Raw genomic sequence first — 12,472 nt, 5'->3', positions numbered from 1 at the left:
TGCATTCCTACTAGGACTTATTTAACATACAATGATGACAAACCGTGGTTTACAGCAGAACTCAGGCAGCTTCGTCAGGCAAGAGGACGCTTACAGAGGTGGGGATAAAGTATTGCACAATCAGGCCAGGAACACACAGAATAAGGAAATCAGACTGGCTAAAAGAAGCTATTCTGATGAGCTGAAAAACAAAGTTTTCAGCTAACAACACTGCATCATTGTGGAGTGGCCTGAAACAACTTACCAACTACAGGACACCTACCCCCAACACTGTAGTGGACCAACAACTGGCTGACGACCCGAATGTGTTGTACTGTAGATTTTAAAGACCCAATCTCACCCCCTCCTCCCTCCTCCTGCTACTCAACCTGCACTTAAGGTCTGTGAAGAGAAGGTGTGCCATGTCTTCTGAAACCAAAAGACAAGGAAAGTACAGGGCCCATATGGTGTTTCACCCACTTGTCTACAGTCCTGTGCTAACCAGCTGGATCTCATCTTCACAATGATCTTCAATAGATCACTGGAGCAGTGTGAAGTCCCATGCTGCTTCAAATGCTCAATCATCATTCCTGTCCCAAAGAAACCCAAAATCACAGGACTTGTGGCCCGTCGCCCTGATGTCTGTGGTCATGAAATAATTTGAGAGACTGTGTTGGACCACCTGTGGATGATGCAGTCAACATGGGATTGTGTCACATCCTGCAACATCTGGACAGACCAGGGACATATGCAACGATACTTTTTGTGGACTTCAGTTTGGCTTTTAACACCATCATCCCAGCTATACTCCAGACTAAACTACACCAGCTCTCTGTTCCCATGTCTATTTGTCAGTAGATCACCAGCTTTCTAATGGACAGGCAGCAGATAGTGAGAGTGGGGAAATTCACTTCCAGCACATGTACAATTCAATACTGGTGCCCTCCAGGGATGTGTGCTCTCTCCACTACTCTTCTCCCTGTATACAAACGACTGCACCGCCAAGGACCCCTCTGTTAAGCTCCTGAGGGTTGCAGATGACACTGCTGTCATCAGCCTCATCCAAGATGACGATGAGCCTGTATACAGAAGGGAGGTTGAACGGCTGGCTCAATGTGGCCTTTAGGAGGATCACCCCAACATTGACCCCCACCACCCCCCTCATCAACTCCTTATTGGTTGACCCCTGACCTCCCTTCAAGAACTGTACACTTCCAGAGATTTCTGTATATACTTTATTTTCTATTGACTTTTTATTCCATTTGTGTTGTTATTATTATTATCATCTGTCTTGTTGCTGTATTGTTTGTGCACTGGAAGCTTGTCACCAAGACAAATTCCTTGTATGTGTAAGCATACTTGGCAATAAAGCTCATTCTGATTCAGATTCTGAAATTTGTCGGGAAATGCCAAGCAAGGAATCCCCGGGGAGGGTAAGAGAGTGTGTGTGGGAGCAGCCACAAGCGTAGTAGTGGCGTCATCTGCAGAAGCAGTAGGAGGGTTAGGATGCATGAATTTTTACAAGCTTCTTAGTAAGTGCCGTAAATTTGCACAGCTGCTTGTGATGTTCTGTGAGCACGGATACTTGTGAAGCGAGCTGTGCGTGTGCTTGTTGAAGTTCCTCTGGATCCTGTGTGGGCGAAGTCTTCTGTAAAGCAGGTGAGGAGGGATTAGGATCCAAAGGCAATAGGCAGGTGGGGTTGATAATCCAATAGCAGTCAGAGAAACATTTACGCATTTGGCAGACGCTTTTATCAAAGCGACTTACAGTGCACTTATTACAGGGAGTGTAACCTGGAGCAACCTGGAGTTAAATGCCTTGCTCAAGGACACAATGGTGGTGGCTGTGGGGATCGAACCAGCAACCTTCTGATTACCAGTTACGTGCTTTAGCCCACTACGCCACCACCACCACTCCAGAAACAGGCAAAAAATGAACAGGCAAGAGTTCATAACCAGGCAAACATGAAACAGAGTGTTAGGTTCAGAGTTGTAATCCACAGAATATCAAGACTTCACACAGAGTAAGAAAAGCACCAGTTATATATGTAAATGAGCCCCATAATGAGCAATACTCAGGCGATAATGACCTCTGCTGGTGAGCTCGAGGAACTGCAGTGGTGGACGTCACATAATTATTAATTTCAAGTAGTTTAAGAATGGCACATTGGTTAGTCTAGTGGAGTCTGATGATAGTGACATCTGAAAATCTTGTTAGCAACACAGTCAAACAGTTCTGTTATACTAGAATACTAGGACAAATAATTATTTTCCAGGACATTTAGGTATTTTTCAAATTTTCCATGACTGGAAAACTGCATTGCAATGCAAGGTTTTCCAGGACGTGTGGGAGCCCTGGTTAAGGTCAGTGTGCCAATAGATGGTGATGTGACACCAATAGATGGTGATGTGACATCACTGATGTCCAATAGACCACATGGCATGAATTAAGCTTCCCATTGAAAAGCTTCCATTTGTCATTAATTAAACATGTTTATTAGGAAGGTTCCAAATGTGAAACGTTCCAATAGAATTTTCGTTTAAATTTTACTACATTTATTCAAGACCACGTTCATCAGATTTGTCAGTAAAAGTTACTGTAACTGAAATTTTTAAGTTGCATTTATTCATTCACTTTTATCAACTTATTAATATTAAGTAGCTAGTTTTTACTTAATTATATGCCATTCAAATGTACTTAGAAAAAGAGTGTGGAAAAACTTGCGAATAACAAATCTTACTAGTCAATTTCGTTCAATATAGGCAGATTGGAGATTGAAGCTTCATGGGATTGTAGTTTGTGCCCTCATGAATGATGGTACCTACACAGCCTTGTACCTTTGTCTTTATGTTCAATTTCCCAAAAATATTTAGCCTCAAAACAAAGTTTGTGATGTTGCGATTCACCTCGGAGCTGGTTGGTTTGGTTCATGGCTTACAACTCTTTAATGAAGGATTTTATAAAAAGCCTATGGAAGAAATGAATTAATTCATTTTCCCCATACAGAACTTTGAAGGTCAAAAAAGCACATAAAGGCAGCATAAAAGTAATCCATACAACATACAGTGGTTTAATCCATGTCTTCAGAAGCCATATGATAGTTGTGGATGAGAAACATCAATATTTAAGTAATTTTTTACTATAAATCTCCATTTTCACTTTTACATCTGAAAGTCACGTGGCACCTGTTTAGTTTCACTTTTACACCTGAACGTTAAAGTTGAGGTTTAAAGTAAAAAAGGACTTAAATATTGATCTGTTTCGGTAACTTGTGTTTTGGGCGATAACACGATAGCAGCTTACGTACAAGGCGCAAAAGTGGCGAAAAGGCTCATAACGAACATTATTATGCCATTTAAATGTCTCAAGCCTACTCGAAAAAGCCCCGGACCATGATAAAGACAGGCAAAACAAAGCTAAAGGCAAGAAAAACATACAAAACACGGAAGACGCTTCTGAGGCTAGCAACGTGGATCTCCTAGCTAATAATAGAGAGGAAGAGGAAAACGGTTTTCGCCAAGATAACAAGAAACAATTGGCTCAAAGGAGACATCATCAATAGGGTTAATCAAAGACTCGAGGAAGCCGAAGAGGGAATAACAATGGAGGTCATGAAAGGGAATGCAGGTTACAGAGGAAGTGGTGACGGACGCTGAAGTAAAGAGGATCTTAAAAGAAAAGGGGATACGTTTACAAACTCCCCTCCCTGACAAAATGTGGATCTTCTACTGTATGAGGATTGTGCAGTGTTGCCAACTCGTTTAAATGGAAAGTAGCTACTGCCTGCTCGAGAAGTCGCTAAATGTCGCTGAATGATGATGTCATACGCTCATTAACATGTTCGTGACGTCACCGCGTCTCATTTGCATTTTGCATAGCGTCCGAACTTTACGTGTGTTTTTTTTTTTCTTCTTTTTTTTCAATAGTTTTATTTATTTATTCAACTTTCAAAACAGCTTACAATGACATTTAACATCAAACATAACTTCTCTGTGCTCACTGTACATACCGAAATACCCTATTAATTCCCAATATCTATCAATCAAAGTTAGAAGCGCCGGTAACTTTCTTATCTTTTCTCTCACACAGCGTTCAGCCATAACAAACCACTATGTGCATATTTAAAAATAAACGGGCAAATTAAACTCTTTAAATGTAAAACTAAAGGGGAGCAAACAATACAGATTCGTGATTGGTCCTGGACAACGCTGTTTGCACATGCGCAGCTCATTCACGTCTATGTTACAGTTTTTTTTTATTTTTTATTTTTTTTTTTATTTCCAAAATTATATGACAAAATACAGTAGATACAAATGTTTCATATATACTGTTCTAAATGATTACAAATCATCATAAGATATGAAGAGCATTACAGATAACATTCATATCAATGAAATTAAAGAACACTCAATCACACATTAGAAAAAAAAGAAAGAAAAAAAACAACAATGTCAAGGAGGTATACATGTATAATTAAAATAAAGAAGAGGAATTTAATTCTTTGAGGATATCCATCGTTCTGGTTGCTTTGCGGTTTGAGAGTCCTTTCAGTGTTTCAAAATAAATCTTCATATCAGCTTTAAATGGTAGATTAGGTATCCTTTCAGACCATTTACATTTATGTATGTAAAACTTACCAAGTAATAAGATCAAATTTAACATAAAATCGTGACTCTTGTCTATATCTTTTTTTTTTCATAATAAAAAAAAAAAAATCTCTTTTCTCTATACTAATCTTAATTCCACTCAACATATTAAATAAATATTCCACATCAATCCAAAAAAACTCCACATACATACATTCAAAGAAAAGATGTAATACAGTTTCAGTATCCTTTTTACAGAATGTACAGGATTCAGAAAGGTCATTTTTATATCATTTTATGAACTCATTTGTTGGATAAATTTTATGTATAATTTTAAAGTATATTTGTACACTTTGTTATTAATACAATATTTATTAGTATAGGTCCAAGTCGATCTCCACTTGATATTTCCACAATGTTCATTCCAAAAATATTTATTTCGAGGTGTAGCAGGACAGTGAATCAAGCATCTGAAGAATTTATTATTACATTTACTATCTTTTATATCAACACCGTTTAACAAAACCTGTTTTTTATCCATTGATTGCTTATGAGGTTCACTACTGCCTCTCAATAGTCTCTGGTATTGCATCAAAAACAATACTATATTCTCGTGGAGATACTGGAATCCCAAATATGTTTAAAAATTCAGTATATGTAAGTAAGAAACCCTTGTTATTTATCAATTGTGAGACCATTAGAATATCATTTTTAACCCAATTGTCGTAAAACATTGATTTATTCTTATATTTAACCATTTTATTGTTCCCTATTAACTGTTTGTGGGGGGAAAAGTTATGTTTGTATATAAGAAGCCAACATAAAAGAGCCTGTCTATGAAAATTGGATAACTGAATGCAGGGCCGGTTCTAGACATTTGGAGGCCCTAGGCAAAATGTATGTTTTAGGCCCCCCGCCATGCCCTCCTCCCCTCCACCTTTCAGAATTCAAGAGTTCACACTTACATCAAATTAAATAGAGTAAAGATTATGTGTATTTTTCGCATGCTGTCCAGGGGAGGGCTCCAGGCTCTGAATTTTGGCCAGATTTACACAGTATTACATTGGATTGCATTGTATTTTGGATTGTGTTGTTTACATCCAATAAGAGATTATTAAAAATCAAAGTGAGGAGATGGGGGCGGTGGAGGGATGCTGATAAACTGTCAATGAACAGAGGTAAGTCTGCAGTATATATACCTCTTATCTCGTTGATTATCTGAATGTGCTCCTCCCGAACTTTTTAATAAAACAGTATTTAATAAAAAAGACTTGAAAACAAATATGATCCTAACCATTTTATTTATACAAAACCTGTTATCAGTATTTTTATATTTTTACTTAAATGTGCATATTAATGTAACTTTAATTAAGGTAAACAACAAAAAAAACCAGCACTTATTATTCTTATTCCATGGCCACCTACAGAGTTTTTGATAGACTAAATATAGTCATATTAGGTATGTATTGTAGAGAAATACCTTATGATACACAAATCAGCTGCTAGTGGAAGTGAAAAGACAAGTTCATTTCGTCAACTGTAATTGTGTGCTTATTCATATGCTTAAGATTGCATACTTATGAAAAAACTGAAGTCTATTATGGTCTATAGTCTATTATGATAGACTAGAGCAGTTAAACATCTGCGTTTTAGAAGATATACAGACTGTTTTAAAACATAATAAACAATGCTTTAGTATAGTGCGTTTGCTCTTTGACTGACAAACTTTACTTTTTCTGTAGTATTTTGCGAGTCAGCTCCTGACTAGGGCTGGAAATGGATTCTAAAAGAATCGATTCCTTGATTCAGAGGCGTTAGGAATCAAGATTCTATTCCACAGGTTGTAATCGATTCCATCGAGGAGAATCGACTCCTTTGTAAGATTCAGTTCAACAGTTAATCATGAATTCGCCTCTATCTCTCCAACAGTGACTGGAAGTCCGATTCATTTCCGCGAATCAGACTCTTTTGGACGGTTCATTTAGAACGTATTTCTTTTTTCTAACAAAAGTCTGCATTGTAGCTATACGCCCGGATTCAAAGTGTCAGAAGCGAATTCAGTCCATCAACGGTGCTCGCGCTCTTTTGAACTGGAAATAACCGTCAAAAGATCTATCTCAAAATGACGCTGATCGTTAGAATCAGTTTATTTTTTACAATACATTACAATCACTCAAAAATAGATGATACCTGAATCACGAGCTGCACTTTCTTTGCGTGCCTCCTTAGCCTTACGCTTAACAGCCCCTGAAGGATGAGTTCGCTTCGGCACCATCAGATAAATTTGCAGAAAAGTTGGATTTTATTCATCTACAATCTCTTCATTCATAAATTCAGAGGTTGGGAGTGACTCGCATGTAAACGGTGATATTAATTGGTTTAACTACAGGTGAATGACCATTGTTATATCCAGTGGACAAACAGCATAGTATTTTGCTGCTCTTGATTGGTGGATAAGCATGTGTATGTTTTGGAGGCCCCGCCTCCAAGGCCGAGGCCCTAGGCAACTGCCTAGTTCGCCTATAGGTAGCGCCGGCCCTGACCGAATGGGGAGCTTATTAACCTCAAAGTCACATTTTAAAAGAAACTCTATACCACCAACTTTTTCAAAAATAAGATTTGGAATGATATACCATAGTTTATCAGTATGCTTAATATAATGTTTAATCCAGTTCAACTTGAAAATTGTATTAGAAGTACCAAAATCAAGCACATTTAAACCTCCTTGATTATAAGAATTACATAAAATATTTTTATTTAAATAATGTGACTTGTTTTTCCATATAAAGTTGAATAAGGTTGAATCAACTTTTTTAATAAAAGATGTTGGTACATCTAACACTTTTGCAGGATATACTAAACGAGACAGTCCCTCCATTTTGGACAAAAGAACTCTACCTTTGAGTGATAAATCCCTCATGGGCCACATATCAAATCTCTTTTTCATTTTCACCATAAGAGGTTGGAAATTAGATTTCACTCTGTCTAATTGATTTTTACAGATATTGATACCAAGGTACGTAACTTCCTCCCTAACTGGTATACCTTCAAATTCAGTTAAATGAATATCATTGTCTTTAAGTGGAAAAAGAATACATTTTTTAACATTTAAAGATAAACCTGAAGCTTTAGAAAATATATTGAGACATTCCATAACTTTTTTAACCTGTGATATGTCTTTTAAAAAAAATCGCTGTATCATCAGCTAGCTGACAACATTTAATTTCTTTATCCATAATTTTGATGCCTTGAAACGAGTCATTGTGTATATATAGAGCCAAAGTTTGCATGATCAGAAGGAATAAGAAAGGAGCCGCCGGGTCTCCTTGTTTTATGCCCCTGGAAATGCTAAATCTACGAGTAGTTCCCCATGGACGTTTAACTGAACTATTACAGTCACTATATAAAGTTTGTATTGCCCTTTTAAAGTGTTGACCAAAACCAAAAAATTCTAATACGTCAAATAAAAATTCATGTTTTACAGTATCAAAGGCTTTGTATATATCTATAAATAAAATGTAACTATTATTGGTTATGTAATCCTTATAATCAATTAAATCTAAGATTAATCGAATATTGTTACTAATATGTCGTCCTTGCATAAAACCGTCTATGTTACCGTGCGTTCAGACCAGAGGCGGCGAGAGCGTCAAAATTCCTGGACGCTCTGACGTATTTGAAATAGGTGGCAATGTTCGTTGGCTTTGTGAACTTTATTTAAAGGGGCCACAAAACATCCAGACATGTCGACCGGTATCTTTTTGAGGACATATCACAAGTAGCGTATATCCCTGATTCTGATTCTGATTAAATATTTTTATATATTATTATATAATATTATATAAACCATAATATCCACTTCATCAACTCACCTGGCACACCAACAATTTCAGACACCTTTGTCCACGCATCGTTTTTTAATTTTATTTATATCCCTGTAAGCAAACAGGGACAGATCAAATATTACTCCAATAGGTTGCCGCCGAACCGCATCAAAGCTCATTACCATAATGTTGGCTGCACTTGAACTTTCCTCTGACGCCCACACCGCCCAAGACTCGCCTCGCCGCTGAGAGACGCTGGCTGTCATAGAAAATGAATGAGTTCCGGTCGATTTGACGCTCTCGACGCCTCTGGTCTGAACGCACGGTTAGCTGCCATGCGGTCAACTGATTGTGCTGCTCCGCCTTCTCGCGAGAGGTGTGCCTCCGAGACCTGGTGGGAAAGCAAGACCACGCGCTCGCGGGGCAGTGTTAGCAACTTTCTTCTACGGAAGTAGCTACGGTTTGGCCAAAAAGTCACTAGATTTGTCGCTAGTCGCTTTTTTGAATAAAAGTCGCTAAAGAGGTCTGAAGAGTCACTAAGTTGGCAACACCGGGATTGTGTTCGAAATTATAACACTGCGGCAGATGCAACGCAACACATGGCCGACAGGGGGTTACCTGCGAGCATCGTCAAGCAGCCGGAGGTTGACATGGTCTATGAGTAACCGCAGAAGAAGGGACAGTAGTCGAAGAAGGGAGATGAGGAGGGAGAATTTGGCCAGCGGCGGCCCTGCCTACCGATATTCCTTTTCATACAGGCTCACTACTGAGACACTCAGCAGGGATGATAAAATAAGTCTATCTGATCTGAGATAAATGGACTGTGAGCTCAACAGAACTCATTAGCCATGAGGTATGAGGGATTACCACAGTTAGGTGATATTTAAGGGCCCTCTGGACTTTCCCCAATCATAATTAGGGTTATTTCAAGAACCTCACTCTTGGAAGTCCAAATGAAATTCTAATGATGTTTTACCCTAGATGAGGATTGTTATAAGGCTGATGTTCAACACAGCCAAGAGGAAGTACAAGATGTTACTATCCTAATTGGGAGATGCGACATCAGTGGTGTATTAAACCCTCATAAATGATACAAAATATTCACTAAATTAAAGAAAGGCCCATATAGCTCTCCTACGGAAGACACAATGAACATTTATCTGAAAGGAAAGATAAAGACGGTAGATTTATCCTTATCAAAGGGAGGATAAACGGGTCTTTAGTAACTATACTTCGTATGCATGCCCCTCCTGGAAGAGAATGGACCTTTTTTTAAAACAATTATCCACAGGGACTTCGGGGGACCACTCAACATATAGCCGAATTTACCATTTCTTCACCTTCCTTAGAGACAGACATTTACATTACATTTATGCATTTGGCAGACGCTTTTATCCAAAGCGACTTACAGAGCCCTTATTACAGGGACAATCCCCCCGGAGCAACCTGGAGTTAAGTGCCTTACTCAAGGACACAATAGTGGTGACTGTGGGGATCGAACCAGCAACCTTCTGATTACCAGTTCTGTGCTTTAGCCCACTACGCCACCTCCGTAGACAGACGTAGAATCCACTCATGTGACGTTGGAACAATTGATTGATCAGGCTATGCACCGATAACAATGACAATACATTTCAATGACCACAAGATCAACCCTTTGTAAGTTAAACTCAAATACTAATTTTAATGAGAACCATAATGGAGAGGTATCTCCAACAATGTTATGGGACGCCTTTAAAGCAGCCTTAAGAGGGAAAATGTCATTAGTAGACATGTGCAACATCCTCCGGTTCTTTATGTATATAGTTATAGTATATATAGTCTTTTTATTTATTTATTTAGATTTGTATACTTCTCTCTATTATCAAGATGGATGTCTCTACTGTCATTAATAATAATAATAGAAAAGCCATTTTATGTTCTTCTTGTTTCCTTCTGCTTTGCAATTTGTCCTAGTAATATCAATGCAAGATGATGTTTTCTTTAATATTATTCTATGTTTGAGATTTAATTAATTTTTTCTCATATAGTACTATGTCAATGGATAATAATGTACCTTGCTCTTGTAAGAAAATGTATAATAAAAATCTAAATATGAGATTGTTTCTCACCCACACCTATCATATTTCTTCTGAAGACATGGATTAAACCACTGGAGTTGTATGGATTACTTTTATGCTGCCTTTATGTGCTTTTTGGAGCTTCAGTGTGTTGGTCACCATTCACTTGCATTGTATAGACCTACAGAGCGGAGATATTCTCCTAAAAATCTTCATTTGTGTTCAGCAGAAGAAAGAAAGTCAAACACATCCGGGATGGCATGAGGGTGAGTAAATGATGAGAGAATTTGCATTTTTGGGTGTACTGTCCCTTTAAGGGTTTTAATGCATGTCTGTCTAAGATCCCTAAGGCCAACCCTTTTCACTCTCAGACTGTTTCCCAATACAGAAGTGCAAATCCACTATTAGGATGATTCTCGTGTTCCTGGCAGACACTGGTGAGCACTGTATGTTCAGTGAACATGAAACATGCATTCAGCTGCTATTTCAGTAGATGCAAACACATTATGCATGAAACATTTTGAGATGATTTCCATTACTTATTAAATGGTTTCTACCCGTTTTCTTCCTGTTGCCACCTCATGTCTGTTATTAAGGCATCTCAAACACTTTCAGCTGAGATAATAACTTAATAACTAATATTAAATGTCTTTAGACGTATGAAATATATACTAATGCATGTTCTGTGAGAGAAGTAAAATTTTTTGTTTGTCTCGTTCCGTTTGTCCAAATATGAAACCCATTTGAAATCCATTGAGTAATATCTCTTTCGTTTACAGTCGAAAACAACAAAAATAGAAACATTTCGTTCTAAAAAGGAACCATTTGAATCCACTCTCGTTAATATGCGATCAACCAAAACTCTGCTCACGGAACTGCCGCTTTTCTTAAAGAGACAGTACCGTTTTTTTGCACTTGTTCTGCATATCAATGGAAATATTATAATACAATAAATATATACAATATAGGCCTATATCTGCAATAAACAGGGTAAGGAGGGTTACTTTTATTACAGATAACAGAATACATGCTCTAAAATGTCATTTGTAATGTATCGCTGTAGTAGTAATGTACTCAAGGTCAGTAATGTAATCTAAATACTTTGGATTACTTCTTCAGTGCTGGTAGATTTTTTTCACTTGTTTTGACTATAAAAACAAAATACACATGTTAAAAATACATTCTCCGAAATGCAGTGTTGTTTCTAAAACAAGATAAATGAAACTGATCTTGTTTTAAAGATTATTAGATATTTTTACAGGAAAACAATACAAAAATTATTATCAAGAATACGATTTTTGCCCTAATATCAAAGGTCGTACTAGTAAATATTAATTATGATCCAACGTGAATTTACATGATAAATAAATATGATCGTGTCTGGTAACATGTGCATGTAAAATAGCTAAGAATAGCATTTTAGCTTGGCGTAAAGCTAACAATTTACACAAGGTTTATTTCTATTTCTTCTACTTCAAACGTACTTCAAACGCACTTCAAACGCACTTCAAACGTATTTCTCTGTCTGCTCTTATGAATGTAACACATCATAAGAAAGTGTTTCACCACTGTTCAAATACACTTTGGATCATTTATATGTTTAAATATTTTCCATCTGACTAAATATTAAATGATACAAATGACAATAAAATGCAAAGTAATCTCTTCAGTAATCAGAATACTTTTAGAATGTAACTGTATTCTAATTACCAATGATTTAAACTGTAACAGTTACTTATACTTAGTATTTTAAAAATGTAATCCCGTTACATGTAATCCATTACTCCCCAACACTGGCAATATAATATATATGGAATTTGCTCCTTTTTAAAAAGCTAAAATGTGACAAAAATGGCACACGTCTTTGGCTTTGTTTTGATGATGGGGTACTTGAGCATCACCAATGGTGTTGCGAGGGTAAAGGCAAAACGGTTTGGAAACATGGCTGTCTGTAATAAATTAAATGCATGAGGAAAAACGTTCATTCCCACCATTGCACCATTAGAAACAGTCTCGTGAACA

The 12,472-nt window shown here is 37.3% G+C and overlaps 1 protein-coding gene across 1 annotated transcript in view; it reads right to left on the bottom strand.

The window, feature by feature from the left end:
* Positions 1-12,463: 12,463 nt before the first annotated feature.
* The window catches only part of hspb1 (heat shock protein, alpha-crystallin-related, 1), a 5,451-nt gene continuing 5,442 nt past the window's right edge, over positions 12,464-12,472 (bottom strand). Inside the window, exon 3 of the mRNA XM_052110344.1 lies at positions 12,464-12,472. This exon is cut by the window's right edge and continues 360 nt beyond it. The gene's annotated coding sequence lies outside the window, so the exon portion shown is untranslated.

This window comes from Xyrauchen texanus, chromosome 3 (assembly GCF_025860055.1).
Source record: "Xyrauchen texanus isolate HMW12.3.18 chromosome 3, RBS_HiC_50CHRs, whole genome shotgun sequence".
NCBI lineage: Eukaryota > Metazoa > Chordata > Actinopteri > Cypriniformes > Catostomidae > Xyrauchen > Xyrauchen texanus.
Note: the sequence above shows the minus strand (reverse complement) of the source record. Positions and strands in the feature narration are given on the sequence as shown.